Below are 18,220 nucleotides of genomic sequence, written 5' to 3'. Positions count from 1 at the left end.
AGCATTTTTCTACAACAAACAAACAAATCAAGGAGTGTAATAAAGTCCACATGCACTATAGAAGTCTTTAGTAATTTCAGGACAACTGATTAACAAATGAAACGAAATGCACACGCATTGTATATGACTTTTTCATTTTACAAGAATTAGGAAAGGAATAGGAAGGATTGCGTCATGGTTGTAGCACTTAGGTTGCACGCAGCTGCACTGAAAGTCCATATCTTTCCACAGAAGTACAACACCAAGTGAGACAAACTGAAGTTCTTTTCCCAGAAGTGTTTATCAGCGTAGCCAAGACACTGAAATGTCGTAGTAATATTCCGTGTTATCATTTTGGCAGTACATCAGGCACACCAAACAGTGGGACCATAATAACGTCTTCATCGCTCACGGTGGTGGACAGCATGTCGTGTCAACACCACGCTCTTACAAGGCACACCAACGTGGAATTAGTGCAAAAACCAAATATAGTGCTCCATGATCATGAGGATATACAGGACAAATGGATATTGCAGTAATTCAGGGTAGTTAGGCCAGAAGGTGAAGGACATTAAGTCACATACTAGTCTTCACTGAAAATTACATTAGTAGTTTGCGGCATTCATTGCCCAGTTATTGAACATTTCTGTACCATTTATGTAGTATTACAGAATAATGTTCATTGCTTGGCGTTTTACTGACAACATTGGTACTCATTGCCTAATTATAAATCATAGAAATCATTCGTTTTACAGATAACATTGAAATTCGTTGCTTAATTACAAATCATCAGAAGTCATTCGTTTTACATTGAAATTCGTTGCCTAATTACAAATCATCAGAAGTCATTCGTTTTACAGATAACATTGAAATTGATTGCTTAATTACAAATCATCAGAAGTCATTCGTTTTACAGATAACATTGAAATTGATTGCTTAATTACAAATCATCAGAAGTCATTCGTTTTACATTGAAATTCATTGCCTAATTACAAATCATCAGAAGTCATTCGTTTTACAGATAACATTGAAATTGATTGCTTAATTACAAATCATCAGAAGTCATTCGTTTTACATTGAAATTCGTTGCCTAATTACAAATCATCAGAAGTCATTCGCTTTACAGAGAACATTTTACACAGAACAGTAGAATAAAAGTATTATTCACTGAAATTATGCGCATAGTATTTATGTATTCAATTGACATACTATTCACAGCTGATCAGTAGTATTAAGATCTCTCTTAAATGGGTAGCATTATTTGGGACTGGTAACACATTTTTTTTGTTAGCATTACATTGCTTTGGGTAATTATAGGGGAAAGCAAGAAAAAGGAAAAAAGAAATTGCTTCTGGGTTGTTCCTGTAAATGAAAATATGTAACGTCATTTGTCATGAGTCAGCTGTAGCAACGTTATGAAACAAGTAGAGTATATGTAATCGCATTCATAAATGACATAGATTTAATGAACAACTGCTTATAGCACATTAATTTCATAAATAATTTCTCCTGCAAAAATATATAAGAAAAATGGATTATTAAGCTGAAAGAAGAAATGCATTTTATGCTGAAAAGTAGTGAACTTCGAATTAACAGGTAGTGAAATGTGTATAAAAATATTTGTTCTCTAGCTGTCCTTTCCAAAACCTTCAGTCATCATACCATACGATATAAAACATACTGTCAAAACAAACTACAACACATACTTAAATAACTACATAGCATAAATACATAAACTTCAACATCATCCTCATCTGTAAAGATAAAAAAACTTCATTATTCATCACTTCATTATCCATATTATCATAACTCTATTATTATCATCACCTGTAAAGAAAAACTTCATTATTCATAGTAGCATATTCTTCACCATTATTCATCAGCATTCATTATCATCTGCAAAAAAGTCACTTCATTACTCATTACACAACTATTCCTTATCTCTAGCATATTCCATCACTAAAACTAAGATGTCTAGTTCTGTCTGACAGCCTGCATCAATCGCCTTGTATTCTGAAAGAAAAAATTAGTTAAGACTGCTATTCTACGATGTGTATAGTATATTCTTGTTAATGCTTGTTAATTCTGATCCATTTACTCTTCCTCATAAGGTTTTTGCATCTTCTTTCGTTTATTCCGTAGGTGAAATTCCCATTTCCGTTTAATTTATTTCCTTTACACGTTATTTCTTTCTGAAAATGATGAACAAAGATTAATGTCGTGCATTTACATCATATACTCACTAAATAATGACTGGTTTATGGTAACATAATTAAGCATACAGCATAACATGACAGAAAACGTAATATGTCAAAGACATTGACAGTGTTCAGATGCAAAAATGTACACAGAATATCACAATGCAGCAGCAAAAAAAAAAAAAATGTAAAACAGTCACGATGTTGAGATATCATAGGGCAAAAAAATGTCAAAGTCAACTGGTGTTTGCTATATCTTAACCATTTCACAGTGCATACCAACAAACATGAAACAATCGTACATACATAAAAAAATGATGACAAGAAATATGACCTTCTTTGTGTTCAGCTTGTATGTTGTGTAGTTAATAGAAGCGAGAATTAAAGACTTCAATGGAGAGAGAATTTAATAAAATTAATATGTCACTAGGCAAAATTGCATAATTATTCATAAGATACGTAAGTTTATCTGAAAAAATATGCACGGTCTGATGTGTAACGACAAGAAGAGCGACCTGCTAACCTTACCTTGCGGGGCACTTGCCAAGAAACAATACGATAATCATCAGTAAGTAGTCATATAAATAAGTCATATAAATAAGTGGTCATAAAATGTGTTAATGGCATCATAGCATGTTAAATCATATAGTGTCTTCACTCAATAAAGGGTTTAATGTTAGAGACATGGTGGTTGCCTTTACTTTTTTTGCTTCTCAGAGTTTCGACGTGTACAACATTGGGGTGAGGAATGCTGCGAATCCGATATGGACCTGCGTATAGAAGTTCAAATTTACTGCACTTACCTTTTATTCTGCTGGATAAATAGTGTGTACGTACTAATATCTTCTGTCCAATGTGAAAGTCTCGGCGTGTACAAACCTGTTTTTGCTGTCTTCTCCGGCGCTCTGCGGCACGTTTGATGTTGTTCAGTGCAATGTCAATTATTTTATGGTGTCGTAGTCGACGAGATGTAGGAAAGTTTACTAATTCTGTAATTTTGTTAGGTGGTTCAACGTTTTTCAGTATAACAGACGGAGATAGCATAGTGGATTCATTTGGTGTGGAATTAATTACATCTTGGAATGAGAATATGTGTGTGTCCCAATCAATATGTCTTTTTTGTGGCAGTATATTCTATACAGTTTACCAATTTCTTTCATTAATCGTTCACAGGGGTTCGAATAAGCATGGTACTTGGATACATAGATCGGAGAAATGTTTCTAACTCGTAACATGCGTGTCCATATAGCAGAACGAAATTGTGATCCATTATCGGAAATTACTCTCATCACATGCCCTACATGAAATAGAAAATGTTTTACAAATGCTTTCGAAACAGTTTTAGCAGTAGCTTTGCGTAACGAAGTGAAAGTAACAAATTTTGAAGTGAGTTCAACAGCGACAAAGATGTAGCAAAAACCTCTGTTAGTTCTCGGAATCGGACCAAAAATGTCTACAGCGGCCATATGTCTTAATTTAACAGGTACAATGGGATATAATGGTGAAGTGGTGTCTGACTTAGCTTTCTGGCAAATTTTACATGACGCCAAAACTCGTCGTATACGTTTCTCCATGTTGGTAAAATAACAGTTCTGTCTCAATATAAGAAAACATTTTCTAGCTCCGTAATGTGCGTAACTTAAATGAGTGTACCAGATCAATTTGTTAACCAGTTCGTCAGGAATGCATAATAACCAATTATTGCTGTCAGGATGAGAGCGGCGAAATAGAATGTCATTGCGTACAGTGTAATGGTTTCTAATCGTAACATTATTCTTATTTTGCCAAAGGTGTTTAATTTCTTTCCACACATTGTCTTTATTTTGCTCTTTTGCTATGTCCTGTAATGACGACGAAATAAAATTTTCAAATGCAACTTGCTGAATGTACATGACGCTGAAATTTGCTTTGCAGAAGTTGGTTGCGATGTCTTGCTGATTATTGCTGAGAGAACGAGATAGTGCGTCTGCTACAAAATTTTGTGTGCCGGGAATGTGAACAATTGTGAAATTAAATTCCTGTAAATAAAGCTTCCATCTGCTTAATCTGTCGTGAGTGAATTTAGCCGAAAGTAAGAATTGTATCGCTCTGTGGTCTGTGTAGACGGTGGTATGTCTGCCATAAAGAAAGTGCCGAAATCTCGTAAAAGCCCATACAACACATAAGGTTTCCAGTTCTGTAACAGAATAATTTCGTTCAGCAGGGAACAGAATGCGACTTGCAAATGCGATGTTTTTAATTACTGTACAACCATCTTCTTCAATTTCCTGAAAAATATGTACGCCTAAAGCTGTGTTGGAACTATCGGTGGCAATGGAAAATTTTCTGGTAAGATCTGGGTGCGATAAAAGTGGAGCATTCAACAAGGCTACTTTCAGGTTCACAAATTCAGAGTGTGCTTGCTTATCCCAAGACCAAATAGTGTTTTTACCTGTCAATTGGCATAATCTAGGTGTGTCTAAAGCAGAATGATGAATAAATTTACGAAAAAAGTTAATTAAGCCCAAAAAACTGCGTAGTTGCTTCTTCGTCGTAGGAACAGTAATGTCACGTAGAGCTTGAAGTTTTTCCGGGTCAGGCGCAATGCCTTCTGCTGAAATTACGTGTCCAAGAAATTTTATAAAAGTTTTACCAAAATGCGATTTACTGAGATTAACTGTGAGTCCTTGTGCATGAAAAGTTCTAGAATCATATTGTGTTCTAGAATCATATTGTGTTCAGACCAGTTAGCTTCTGCGATAAGAATGTCGTCTACGTACGTCGTGATCCTGTCTTTAAGTTCTGTCGGAAGTATAGTGTTGAAACCGCGAATAAAAGCTGCAGAAGAAATAGTTAAACCGAATGGTAATTTACAAAATTGATAACAGTCGCCAAAACAGAGAAATGCTGAGTACTTTCTGCAATTCGGATGAAGTTGAATTTGCCAAAATCCCGATTTCAAATCTAGTGTGGAATAAATAGCCGTACCATGAAATTTCTGTAGAAGTTCCTCTAGTGTCTGTGGTCGATCTGTTTCATTGATAATAATGTCATTGATGTGACGCGAATCACGTATAAGGCGAAGTGAGCCATCTTTTTTCTTAACAATATGCAGCGGGTTTATGTACGGATTAACTGCCGGTTCAATAATTCCTTGGTCAAGCATAGCTTGCAATTCTTTCTTAACTTGTTCTCTATGGATATATGGAATGGGATAATGCTTTGCTTTAAATGTATCGTGCTGTTTAACTTGAAATTCATACATAAAACCGGACATAGTACCAGGAATGTTGTCGAAAACTGGAGCTTGCTGTAAAAGAATTTTGTGTAGTTGCGTGCGTTCGTCGTCTGTATTTGCACTACTTTGTTTAACTTTATCACAAATCATCTGCAATAAGTCGTAGTCAGCTTCGTCTGGAGTATTATAGTTATGTACGTACGTATCAGTGAACAATGTGGGATTACAGTCTATGTTACGTGATACGGAAATGACCTCTGTGCGGTTAATTGTTTGTTCTTCCGCAGATAGTGAGTGCTGAAATTCTAAAGCAAGTTGTACATTTTCATCCTTTAACATTAAATAAGAATTCTGAAAATCAATAACTGCGTCGTGTTGTACCAGAAAATTCGTACCTAAAATAACGTCTGTTGTCAATAAAGGAACAATCCAAAAATTTGAGTGAAAAGTATGACCTGCAATACAAAATGATAAATGCGTCTGTAATTTAACGTCTACACCTTTACTCGATACTGCTCCTTTCACTTTCGTTTTGCCTAATGGTAATGTAGGATATATATTCTCTTTGTTACACTCGTTGAAAGTCTCCTCATTTATAACTGACATAGGTGATCCAGAATCGATTGCTGCTGAAAATTTCGATGAACCTATTTTAATTTCGATGACAGGATGTGAAATGGTTTTCTGAACAACTGGTCATTCCTGTAAAAGAGTGTCTCTGATGTCGTCAAAAGTAATAACATTTTCGTGAACAACATTCTGCGTGTCTAAACTAGTGCTTGTGTTATTGGAAGATGCGACCTGTACAGTATCTAGTCAAATTCTATCTGACGTGTTATTATTATCAGGAGGATGTTGTGGCATTTCTACTATTTGAACTGTTCTATTACTTCTTCCAGATGTATTACGTTCTGGATGATACCTGCTGTCGGGTTCATTCACGAGAATATGTTGTTGCTGATCATTTTGTTGCTGGTAAGACCGACTGTTATAATACGTACGCTGATAATTGTGCTCATTGTTTTTATGTCTGTCGTGATAGTCATTCCTATACGGTGCATTGCGATAGGAATTAAAATACTGTGTTTTCTCTACGTAGTTGCTTCTTTGCTACCGTGCGTTACTACACTCCTGGAAATTGAAATAAGAACACCGTGAATTCATTGTCCCAGGAAGGGGAAACTTTATTGACACATTCCTGGGGTCAGATACATCACATGATCACACTGACAGAACCACAGGCACATAGACACAGGCAACTGAGCATGCACAATGTCGGCACTAGTACAGTGTATATCCACCTTTCGCAGCAATGCAGGCTGCTATTCTCCCATGGAGACGATCGTAGAGATGCTGGATGTAGTCCTGTGGAACGGCTTGCCATGCCATTTCCACCTGGCGCCTCAGTTGGACCAGCGTTCGTGCTGGACGTGCAGACCGCGTGAGACGACGCTTCATCCAGTCCCAAACATGCTCAATGGGGGACAGATCCGGAGATCTTGCTGGCCAGGGTAGTTGACTTACACCTTCTAGAGCACGTTGGGTGGCACGGGATACATGCGGACGTGCATTGTCCTGTTGGAACAGCAAGTTCCCTTGCCGGTCTAGGAATGGTAGAACGATGGGTTCGATGACGGTTTGGATGTACCGTGCACTATTCAGTGTCCCCTCGACGATCACCAGTGGTGTACGGCCAGTGTAGGAGATCGCTCCCCACACCATGATGCCGGGTGTTGGCCCTGTGTGCCTCGGTCGTATGCAGTCCTGATTGTGGCGCTCACCTGCACGGCGCCCAACACGCATACGACCATCATTGGCACCAAGGCAGAAGCGACTCTCATCGCTGAAGACGACACGTCTCCATTCGTCCCTCGATTCACGCCTGTCGCGACACCACTGGAGGCGGGCTGCACGATGTTGGGGCGTGAGCGGAAGACGGCCTAACGGTGTGCGGGACCGTAGCCCAGCTTCATGGAGACGGTTGCGAATGGTCCTCGCCGATACCCCAGGAGCAACAGTGTCCCTAATTTGCTGGGAAGTGGCGGTGCGGTCCCCTACGGCACTGCGTAGGATCCTACGGTCTTGGCGTGCATCCGTGCGTCGCTGCGGTCCGGTCCCAGGTCGACGGGCACGTGCACCTTCCGCCGACCACTGGCGACAACATCGATGTACTGTGGAGACCTCACGCCCCACGTGTTGAGCAATTCGGCGGTACGTCCACCCGGCCTCCCGCATGCCCACTATACGCCCTCGCTCAAAGTCCGTCAACTGCACATACGGTTCACGTCCACGCTGTCGCGGCATGCTACCAGTGTTAAAGACTGCGATGGAGCTCCGTATGCCACGGCAAACTGGCTGACACTGACGGCGGCGGTGCACAAATGCTGCGCAGCTAGCGCCATTCGACGGCCAACACCGCGGTTCCTGGTGTGTCCGCTGTGCCGTGCGTGTGATCATTGCTTGTACAGCCCTCTCGCAGTGTCCGGAGCAAGTATGGTGGGTCTGACACACCGGTGTCAATGTGTTCTTTTTTCCATTTCCAGGAGTGTATTTGCTGTACCAGGGACTATACGTGCACGCGGCGAAACATTAAAGCCTGGTTGACCTTGTGCATTCCATTGTTGGTTAGGTATGCTAGGCGGCTGACTTTCATGCTGTTGTGGTGAAAAATGTCTATTGTTACCAAAAAATGCGTTTGCTGTTAATTTTACACATACTGATGATAAAATTTTTGTCTGATACTAAAATTCTCGTGGTTGTCATTTCTTGAGCGTCTAATGAAAAATCGTCACTTTCGGTATAACTTGTCTTATCGGGTTTTCATTATACATTCTTAATCCTAGATAGAGCAATAGTTAAAGAGCTGTTTTGATAGATATAAAGGATAGTAGAAGAGAAGGCAGCAGTGCAGAAAACTAAAGATCAAACAGCACTACTACAGCTCGGGGCCCTATGCACGCTACGGCACATATTCATTAAAGCGTAATGAATCCCCTGAGGTCATTTACGCGCTGCAAATAAATTTCAGCTTTCGTGTTATAGGCAATGGCGGTAAAAATTCAGAAATAAATTGCTGTATCCATGCTAATTGTTTCTTCATTACAGGCAATGCTATTAAAAATACAAAAATAAATCGACGTATCCAGTTCAAATCGTGTATCTGTGCTCTGTCATTATTAAATTCCTTAGATTTTTTTTACAAATGCAAATTGCTTATAATCAACGTTCTCGTCACTGAATTTGAGAACACGTTCAGGTTTGTGTGAGAATCTGTTTGTCTGTGTCTGTTCTGAATCTAAGTCCCGTACTCTCTGTAGATTTCTCAAATTATACGCGCTGCGTGAGTCTGACAAATGTTCGCCAAATGGCGTCTGCTGTGATGTGTTAAACCCAGAAACATTTTTTATCTCTGTCACCTCTTGCTGTAAACATGACAGTTTTCTACGCAACGTGTTATTAGAGGAATCGATCTCATTAATTGTCTGCTGTAAATTTTGGAATTCAGGTGTTTGGTTAAATGAAATCGGTGCAGTATCGTATGATTTGTTGTCATTATTACTTTCAATAACATCAATACGACTGGCCAATTCATCATATTTTTCAGTCAGTATTTTTACCTGATCATCGGTTTTAATGTCAGAAGCATTAATCTGTTTTTGTAATTTACGTGTGGTTTCGTTCAATTTTTTAACATCAGCTTTGACGACATCGGAATCCTGTGTTAGTTCTAATTGTTCGAGTCTGTCGGTCACTGTTTGAAAATCTGTTGTGTATGTGTCTGTTTTCGATTTAAGATCGGAAATTTCGTCACGTAATTCTGTGTTCGACTGTTTGATGGTATTAATTTCATCGGACACTGCAGCAATATTGCTGTCCACGTATGTCTTTGCTTTCGCGAACAATTTACGTTTGTCTTCTTGTCTTTGTGCTGTGATTGTTTCCATTACTTGTCGTTTTACTTTATTTTGATCCTGAATAAATTTGCAGAAACGCGTATCACTGTTTTGTATGTAGTGATTAAAACGTTCGTCAATCTGAGTGTTCTGTTGGTCGAATTTCGCGTCTATCTTTGCATCCATTGTGCGCGAAAGTTCCGCCGTCATTGCTTTAAACTCGTCGCGTAATTGTGTAGCCTTTTCAGAGCATTGTTTAGCGACTCCGCTAATTTCTTCTCTAAGTGTTTCTGTTGTAGCTGTTTGCATTTCCCTTAATTCCTGAGCAACAGACCTAATTTCTTCGCTACTTTTTCTTGAACAAGCCTCAATTTCCTCGCGTAATTTTTCCTTAGTATCATGGCACTTCGCAGCAACGGCTCTAATTTGTTCACTAAGCTGTCTCGAATTGTTGTCTAATTTTTCATTAAGGTGTTTGTTCTGTTCACTAAGTTGTTTGAAATCTTCTTTGAATTGTTTGTTATCTTCATTAAGGTTGTCTAATTTTTTATTAAAGTGTTGTTTGAGATTTTCGTTATCTTGTTTGTTCTGTTCTCTAAGTTGTCTGTGATTTTTGTCTTGTCTTTCATTCTTTTGTTTGAAATTTTCATTAAGTTGTTGTAGCAATATTGCCATAATTTGATCCAAGTCATTATTACCTACTCTATTCACTGTGCTGTTTAATGGTGGATCTGGAATTGTCTCGCTTTCTGTAACCATTTGGTTATTCTGAGATTTACAAAAAGGTTTACCAGTCGAATGTACACTGTCGGTCACTATTTCGGAATTAAATGGATCCGTCGTACTTTCAGTACCCTGTCCATTTTCATTAAAAAAATTTGTCTGTACGTTATTTGAATTTTCCAAACCGGGTGTGTTAAGCTGGGCAGCGGTCATTACAATAGAGCTCCCCGAGTTCAATTGTCGTCAAATTAACAGAGGATACAATTAAGTTTGCTTGTTCATCATTAAGATCTACATCATTATTGGAGGTTGGAACGCACTGATTGTCAGTGAACGCAAGATTGTCATCATTACACTGCGTGTCACAAGTACTATCGGTGAAGTTGCTGAAGTCGGTAATTTCATTCATAATACCTCGTGATATACTATTCACAGTCTTTCGCGGCATTTTTACAATAGTCACAATTATTCACAAAAGAAATAAGCACAATGCAAAAAGCAACAAACACAAATACAACAGAGCAACGAATTGCCGATAATCTGAGGAAAGAAAGTCATAAAATTAGTAAAAGCGTTGCGCCAAATGCTAATTATATTAAGTAAATAAGAGCAAATATCTGACTATTTTTCAGAAGATTCCCAAAGAAATACGATCCTCGACCGGATGTCGCCAATTGTAACTTCCCCGGAGAATTTTGAAAATAAGATATATATTAGTTTAATTTCACCGGAAAATTTTGAAAAAAAGGACAATAATATAATGTTAATGTAATTTCTTTGGAGAATTTTGAAAAGACAATAATTAAATGTTAATGGGAATAGAATCTAGTGTAACCTTCCCACAAAAATATGAAAATGAAAAGAATTGAATAAGAATTGCAAATAGTACCAAATGTTAGCTTCCCACAGTAGTAAAACTCAATGATAATAACAATGTGCAAAAATATTAAGTCCCCACAAAATTAACGTTATGATCAACCTGATTAATTTTATAAGGTCATCTGCGATGACCTTAGGCCCTGTGCAAATCTGATAAATTGATTCTGGCAGGAAAAGCATAGGAAGTATTGTTTCAATTGTAATGATTATTTTCTTAAAAAATTGCTTTCAGAACAAAATCATTATTGGGGCGATCCTTGAACAAATTAATTACTGTTAAGATACATTACATTATCAGATGAGCGCAATGCTGCTTCATTACCTTATTTAAAAAATATACCTCGTTCCGAACCTTGACCAGAGCCCCATGTCGACGCCCGCCGACTCCTCACACACAACTGCGACTGACTCTCGCGCGCTACTACATGCTCTCGCGACTCGCTACGTACAACAACTGCCTCGCAACTGCAACTACCGACTCCCTACATGCAACTGCACTGAACTCTCGCGCGGTCAAGCGCAGACTAGCAACGATAAATAACTCTCTGGTCAGAGATTCTGTCATGCCTCGCCATCGCTGCTACCGAGTACATACGCGTTTCAAGCTACGGACAGTATGGCCACACAAATGTAGAATTACCTCCATTACGTGTATCTCTTTCTTTGCCTCGCTCTTGGTCTCGATCTTATTTCCTCTATCTTCGCTTAATTTCAGCATCTTCAACCAAAAACTGAGAATATCTCTACGTTTTATTTATGACGTCTTCCACAATATTTAAATAACATTTTCTGTTTTATTTAGAAGTGATAATGTTACTTTCGTACTCCTGGCGCATTTCCCTGCATTGCGAATACTAAAACGTTCGCAGGTTTATTCATTTATTTTTTGGCTGAGGTACGTCTTCTGAACTTGCAGACGTCCCACTGTGATGGAGGTTTATTGTTTTTATTCCTAACGCTGTGCTAACCACAAAACTCTTTTCGATTAGTTACCACAAAATTATGAACATAGTTGTCTATTTTTGGTTCATAGCGGCAATACCAACTTACAGTATGCAACATAAGAACACAAAAAGTCCCCGCATTTTACTAAGAAACCAGCCAAGTGGACTTTTTTGAGTGATTTCTTATCTAAACTCGAAACTTAACGTAATGGCGAACCGTAATAAGAGGACGGTGTTTGACTTTTTCAGCACTACACTGTACATTTACTCCCATACAAAAATATTCCATCATTAACTCATATTATCTTGTTTTCCAGATTGCCTGGTTTCTGTCCGATTTCTCTTGAACCGTTAGCCCACGAGTGACAGCGTATGGCGGCTGCCCCCGCCCGTAGCAGAGAAAATTCTTTACAAACCGAACTCGTGTCCTAACTCACTATGGAACTACCAATTCAGTTATCAGTTTCAGGAAAATTATAACGTCTAATGGGTGCTGACTAATAGCGAAAGCAACTAGAGGCAATTGTCGTGAAATCTCAAAACTATATCTTCGTTCACCGTGAAACTTGAATGAATTACTGCAACCCTCGCCCCATACTGTTTTGTTACCTCTGTGTCGGGAAAGAGTTTCATTGTTTATGTAGTAGTTTCCTCTTCGTACCGAGCGAGTTGGCGCAGCGGTTAGCACGCTGGACTCCCATTCGGGAGGACGACAGTTCAGACCGGCGTCCGGCCGTCTTGATTTTGGTTTTCCGTGATTTCCCTAAATCGCTTAAGGCGAATTCCGGGATGGTTCCGTTGAAAGCCCTAACCCGGGCTTGTGTCCCGTCTCTAATGACCTCGTTGTCGACAGGACGTTAAACCCTAATCTCCTCCTCCTCCTCCTCCTCTTCGTCGATGTTTGTGGTGGCTTATTGGTATATTAAATAATGCACGCACTGCATTTAATATCAGGTTCCTATTTTTCGAATTTATAGAATGATTTGGCTCGAAGTGTAGTGAACAAAACTTCACGTTATTGTGCTACATACGCCCTCTTTCCTTAAAAATACCGTGCTACAAAGCAATATAAATGAAGCTCTTCACATGCATCAGATATCGTATTCAACAGTGTAGCTTACTGACCAGTTAAAGGGGGGACATTCATGAAAGACGCACGCACTATTTAAAAGACGAATCAAATCTACAATTTTCAAAAAATAAGGTATGTACTTTTTTCTCAGAAACAATTGAAGAGAAAAAATGGTTCAAATGGCTCTGAGCACTATGGTACTCAACATCTGAGGTCATCAGTCCCCTATAACTTAGAACTACTTAAACCCAACTAACCTAAGGACATCACACATATCCATGCCCGAGGCAGGATTCGAAACTGCGACCGTAGCAATCACGCGGTACCGGACTGAAGTGCCTAGAACCGCACGGCCACCGCGGCCGGCTATTTTGAAGAGATTTTTACATAATGTTCTCTGGTTCTCTGTTTCAGCTCTTTGCATGTAGTAAGCTTCACTTACGAGGTTTTTTTGAGCATATCGAATAGGAGAATTTTAATATTTTTAATTATAATTTCATAACTATAATATAAAAGTCATGCAAAATTCCAAACACCTTGCCCCCTATCTTAGCTTACACACAGATCGCAAAATTTGCTCTTGAGACATCATTTACTGCGTTTATAGAAATAAGTGTACAACATTTCATAACTCTAACCTTAATATATTCTGAGAAAGGGGTACATAAAGCTCAAAAAACATGATTTTCAGGAAATGCAATTCAAAGTTCAACCTAACTTTTCTCTTATGTCATCTCTTCAGAAGTTCCCAGATTTTTACTGAGGGTCGTCTTCCCCTTCAATGCTTCTCTTCTGATTTCTTGTTTGCTGTCTTCTTTCCTTTAGCAGATCTTCCATTGACTTTTCACCTGCAAACAGAAGTTGTAAATCTGTGCTTCTCAATATGTCTTAAGTGAAATTTCCTATCTTAGAGTCTGTTCTCTCTAATGGCCACGATAACTTGACGATCTCGCTAGCGCTACCAGAAGCGGAGAAAATCGGCGCTACTTGAAAGATATTCATTTGCTCCTAGTGCTTCAAACGTCAGGCTGCCCGTAGATGCGAAGTATTACAAAAGGCTTGCGTCCACTAGCAACTAACTTCCTTAAGCACTTGCTGAGGCGTTTACATTGGAACAAAAACTTACACAAGTTCACTTCTTCAGGTCACTGGGACAAGTTTATTTCAGGGACTCGCCGCAAGTACTTGTTACAGAAGTGCAGCTATTCTTAAAAACCAGAGCAGTCGCCACTGTTGTCACATTATTATTAACGAATAAAAATCATGACGAAATCCAAAAATAAAAAATTTAAAAACATATAAGAGGAGTAAATATTGTTGTCACCAATCAACGCTATTCCAGTTAACTAAAATCAGAGGACTTCACATAGATTAAAAACTTTGGAGAAGTCGTACGTAAATTTCGAACATGTCTTGTCTATTGTATCATCAAGTATTCGATAACAGAAAACAAAAATGCGGCTCAGTATCTCACCAAAAGACTCCCTGCTGATTACTATTCGATTTTTACAAGCAGTATTTACAAATTCCACTATCCATTCTGATGAAACAAATTGAATGATAAACTCATTTCGCAGTTCCTTGACTGGTAGGACCAATTATGTGTCTTTAGGGGTTCCAACGGTACGTTTGTTTTGGGCCATCTGTCTTTGTGCCATTCTCCTTTTCGACAATAATATTTTCGCGCCGGTACAGAACAGTCACAATTTTTGTAAGTTTGAGAAAAACCTCGACAAAAGGCAAATTCGGCAAGTACTTGCAAGCAAGATACAAGAAACTAAAATGAATTGTCGCCTCCAACGGAGTGCACGCTGATTTGGGACTTCCTTACGAATTAAAACTGTGTGCCGGACCGAGACTCGAACCTGGGAAGCGATCTGGAGCAGAGTTTTAATTTGTCAGGAAGTTTTATGCAAGTAATTGTTTCCACTAACTTGCGAACCTCCTGAATTTAATGAAACTAGCCTACGTCGGCGGGAGGGTGGCGGGTTAACAGATATGGTCGTTCGTAATATTCCATATAATTCTGCGACCGTATGGATAATGCGCCATATCGCAGAAGTAATTTCGACAGAATGCCTAATAAATACGAGCTCAGAATTACGGTGTTAGGACGGTTGCAAGACGGGCAAATAAACTGCAACGACTCAGAGAGGAAGGCTGAATTGTTACCTACAATAAACGAAAACAAACTAGCTGTGAAAGTGTACATTGCGGATAAAATCGCTGAGAGCAGGCACCACAAAGCAGTGTAATTGTGACGTAAACCCGATAGAATTGGCATTGGCCAAAATAAAACACAGTTTCAGGAAGAACAACGTCGCTGGTGACATGTCGAAGGAAAGATTGCAGACTCTTGTTAATGCTGCTTTCCCTTCAGTTAATGCACAGGACTGACAAGGCAACTGCAGGAGAGTGGAGCAGTTGGATCAAGAGCGCTGAACACGCGATGGAATAATGGAAACAGCCATCGATGAAGCTATCATCAATACCATGCCCTCAAGCGATAATGACAAATGATCATCATCATCATCTTGATTCTAACGCAAATCACAGTGATCTTTAGTGAACATCACTATGACAATTCTTTCAGGTACAGTTAATTACACTTTGTAAACATTACTGCTGTGCTGCGTTTAATAAATGAAATGTGCAAACAGATTCCAAAAATAATTTTTTTTATTTTATATTCATAGTGTCAAAAGTTATATATATATCTAGTTTCATTTTTGATTGTTTTCTACATCTACATACATACTCCGCAATCCACCATACGGTGCGTGGCGGAGGGTACTCGTACCACAACTAGCATTTTGTCTCCCTGTTCCACTCCCAAACAGAACGAGCGAAAAATGACTGCCTATATGCCTCTGTACGAGCCCTAATCTCTCTTATCTTTGTGGTCTTTCCGCTCAATGTAAGTTGGCGGCAGTTAAATTATACTGCAGTCAGCCTCAAAATGCTGGTTCCCCAAATTCCCTCAGTAGCGATTCACGAAAAGAACGCCTCCTTTCCTCTAGAGAATCCCACCCGAGTTCCTGAAGCATTTCCGTAACACTCGCGTGATGATCAAACCTACCAGTAACAAATCTAGCAGCCCGCCTCTGAATTGCTTCTATGTCCTCCCTCAATCCGACCTGATAGGGATCCCAAACGCTCGAGCAGTACTCAAGAATAGGTCGTATTAGTGTTTTATAAGCGGTCACCTTTACAGATGAACCACATCTTCCCAAAATTCTACCAATGAACCGAAGATGACTATCCGCCTTCCCCACAACTGCCATTACATGCTTGTCCCACTTCATATCGCTCTGCAATGTTACGCCCAAATATTTAATCGACGTGACTGTGTCAAGCGCTACACTACTAATGGAGTATTCAAACATTACGGGATTCTTTTTCCTATTCATCTGCATTAATTTACATTTATCTATATTTAGACTTAGCTGCCATTCTCTCCACCAATCACAAATCCTGTCCAAGTCATCTTGTATCCTCCTATAGTCAACGACGACACCTTCCCGTACACCACAGCATCATCAGCAAACAGCCGCACATTGCTATCCACGCTATTCAAAAGATCATTTATGTAGATAGAAAACAACAGCGGACCTACCACACTTCCCTGGGGCACTCCAGATGATACTCTCACCTCCGATGAACACTCACCATCGAGGACAACGTATTGGGTTCTATTACTTAAGAAGTCTTCGAGCCACTCACATATTTGGGAACCAATCTCATACGCTCGTACCTTAGTTAGGAGTCTGCAGTGGGGCACGAGTCAAACTCTTTCCGGAAGTCAAGGAATATGGCATCCGTCTGACACACTTCATCCATGGTTCGCAAGATATCGTGTGAAAATAGGGCGAGTTGCGTTTCGCAGGACCGATGCTTTCTAAAGCCGTGCTGATTCAGGGACAGCAACTTCTCTGTCTCAATGAAAGTCTTTATATTCGAATTGAGAATATGTTCGAGAATCCTGCAACAAACCGATGTTAAGGATATTGGTCTGTAATTTTAAGGATCCGTCCTTCTACCCTTCTTATATACAGGCGTCACCTGCGCTTTTTTCCAGTTGCTCGGGACTTTACGTTGGGCAAGAGATTCGCGATAAATGCAAGCTAAGTAAGGAGCCCAGGTTCGTCGTTGAGTACACCATCGCAGGCGCTACTGTCTGTGATGCAGTGTCAAGGATAACCGCAGCAATGGTCTCCGACCTGATAGTCCATGCTGCTGCAAACGTCGTGGAACTGTTCGTGCAGATGGTTATTGCCTTGCAAACGTCCCCATCAGTTGGCTCAGGGATCGAGACGTGGCTGCACGATTCGTTACAGTCATGCCGGTAAGATGCCTGTCATCTCGACTGCTAGTGATACGAGGCCGTCGGGATCCAGCACGGCGTTCCGTATTACCCTCCTGAACCCACCGATTCCATATTCTGCTAACAGTCATTGGATCTCGACCAACGCGAGCAGCAATGTCGTGATACGATAAACAGCAATCGCGATAGGCTACAATCAGACCTTTATCAAAATCGGAAACGAGATGGTACAGCCGGCCGAAGTGGCCGTGCGGTTAAAGGCGCTGCAGTCTGGAACCGCAAGACCGCTACGGTCGCAGGTTCGAATCCTGCCTCGGGCATGGATGTTTGTGATGGCCTTAGGTTAGTTAGGTTTAACTAGTTCTAAGTTCTAGGGGACTAATGACCTCAGCAGTTGAGTCCCATAGTGCTCAGAGCCATTTGAACCATTTGAGATGGTACACATTTCTCCTCCTTACACGAGGCATCACAACAACGTTTCACCAGGCAACGCTGTCAACTGCTGTTTGTGTATGAGAAATCGGTTGGAAACTTTCCTCATGTCAGCACGTTGTAGGTGTCACCACCTGCGCCAACCTTGCGTGAATGCTCTGAAAAGCTAATCATTTGCGTATCACAGCATCTTCTTCCTGTCGGTTAAATTTCGCGTCTGTAGCACGTCATAATCGTGGTGTAGCAATTTTAATGGCCAGTAGTGTATTTACACCAACTAACGTGGCACCGATGAAGACTGGGATGTTCATCTGTTGACACCATGCGGAAATATGTAGCCCATACTGCACTTTTCATGTCACTTACAATGGATAGGTTCTGCCTGACAGCCTTACCATGATACACGTACATAAATCTCCGTCAGTATCAAGGAGCAAAACAAAAATTGCTTCTTCATAAGCAAAGGAGTTGGTCTGTCACTGTTTCTAACATACAGAACACTGTCACAGATGACCTATAAAACCAAAGAGTAAATATCACAGCCGTCTAGATGTAAGCT

At 39.9% G+C, this 18,220-nt stretch overlaps 1 protein-coding gene across 2 annotated transcripts in view; it reads left to right on the top strand.

Annotated features, from left to right (window-relative positions):
• The window catches only part of LOC126198971 (juvenile hormone esterase-like), a 214,940-nt gene that overhangs the window by 132,285 nt on the left and 64,435 nt on the right, over nucleotides 1-18,220 (top strand). The gene's annotated exons all lie outside the window — the stretch shown is intronic.

This window comes from Schistocerca nitens, chromosome 8 (genome assembly GCF_023898315.1).
Source record: "Schistocerca nitens isolate TAMUIC-IGC-003100 chromosome 8, iqSchNite1.1, whole genome shotgun sequence".
NCBI lineage: Eukaryota > Metazoa > Arthropoda > Insecta > Orthoptera > Acrididae > Schistocerca > Schistocerca nitens.
The sequence above is the reverse complement of the archived record's forward strand: the minus strand, read 5'-3'. Positions and strand labels throughout refer to the sequence as shown.